Source organism: Neophocaena asiaeorientalis, unplaced genomic scaffold, assembly GCF_003031525.2.
Source record: "Neophocaena asiaeorientalis asiaeorientalis breed wild unplaced genomic scaffold, Neophocaena_asiaeorientalis_V1.1 scaffold205, whole genome shotgun sequence".
NCBI lineage: Eukaryota > Metazoa > Chordata > Mammalia > Artiodactyla > Phocoenidae > Neophocaena > Neophocaena asiaeorientalis.
Window position 1 is genome coordinate 4,352,237 of NW_020174369.1, and position 1,753 is coordinate 4,353,989.

Here is a 1,753-nt window from a genome sequence, read left to right on the forward strand (position 1 = left end):
CCTCACTCCGCCGCGCCCCTACCCTGGCCCGCTAGGCTCCCGCGAAGCCTGGTCTGCACGACCCGTCCGGGCTCTTCCTCAGGCCGCGCCTCCTGCCGCGCCCCCAACCCGCCTCCACCCGGTCCTCTACTCCCCTCTGCCTTCTCCCAGCTGCCTGCCGCCCACCAGATGCTTGTGGCCGGATTCCTGGGAGAACAGCAAGGGTCTTGGAAAAGGCCTGGCTACAAGCGTTTTTATTAGCTACCTAGACAGCCTGTCTCTCTGTGAGGCCATCGGGGCTCTTGGGTTTATGTCATCGCATCTCAGAGAGGGCCGCGGACACTTGAGCTCTGTGTTTTTCTATCATCACCGTCTCACCAAAGGACTGGAACCGCGCCTGGTAATAACATAGGGAAACAGCAGCACCTGATATTTCCTGGGCGCTTACTATATGCCAGACTTCTTTAGATGAATTGCTTAATTCTGACAAATTTATGCAGATACCCTTCGTTCCATCTTGCAGTTGCAGAAACTGAGACAGAGGTTAATATCAAATACGTGGTAAATAAATGAATCCACCGGTCTGCAGCACACTTAAAGGAGGCCCTGTATTTGTAACTCTTTCGAAGTTTAAGAAGCATTACATCAAAGCTCTAGCACTGAGGCTAGTCTTTAATAGGTGCTTAATGAACATTGAAGGTAGGTGTCTTAGTCCTTGTCCTTTTTGGTTTGCTTAGTAAGATTCTTCCTCTGAAGCCTCAAGATGGTGTAGGACCCCAGGTTCCAACCTTCTATGCTATCCTGTGTGCCTACCTGTGTCTCACCATTTGTGAGGTACTCAAAACGTGAAGCATAGTACTGGAATAGTATAGCACACACTCAGATTCTCAACATATATATATAGACAACCTGATTAAAATCTTTCTTTAAAAAGAAAAGAAAAGAGCATTCAAGTCTCTTTTCTATCTTCCAAAGTCTATAGGGAGATACTAGTTAGAGCTTAGTTTTTAAGTTTTTATCCTTCCAGTCCACATCTTCCTGTTTCACTATAGTTGTTATGCATCCATGCAGTGTTTCTAATATTTATATAAATGCTGTTTTTAAAATAATTCTACAATAGATTTTTTTTCTCAGTACTTTGTGTTTGAGATCTATCTGGGTTGATACACGTGGCTTTAGTTTATTCACTTGAACAGCTATGTAGTTCTATCACTACCCCACAATTTTTGGGGGGGAGTATAATTGACATATAACATTGTATTAGTTTTGGGTGTACAGCACAATGATTCATCTGAGCAAAATGATCACCCAAAAGGTCTAGCTAACAGCCAATACTATACACAGTTACAATATTTTTTTCTTGTGATGAGCGCTTTTGAGATATACTCTCTTAGCGACTTTCAAATTTGCAATACGGTATTAACTACAGTCACCGGGCGGTACTTTACATACAGATGATTATTCTATTACTGGAAATTTGTACCTTTTGACCCCCTTCATCTGTTTCACCCATCCCCTTCTCCTGGCCTTTGGCAACCACCAGTCTGTATCTATGAGCTCTGTTTTTGTCTCTGTTTTTAGATTCTACATATAAGTGAGATCATATAATATTTGTCTTTCTCTGTCTGACATTTCACATAGCATAATACCCTTGAGGTCCAACCACATTGTTGCAAATGGTAAGATTTCCTTAAAAAATATATATAGATCTCACATTTTTCTTATTCATTCATCCATTGATGGGTGTTAGATTGTTTCCATATTTCGGATATTG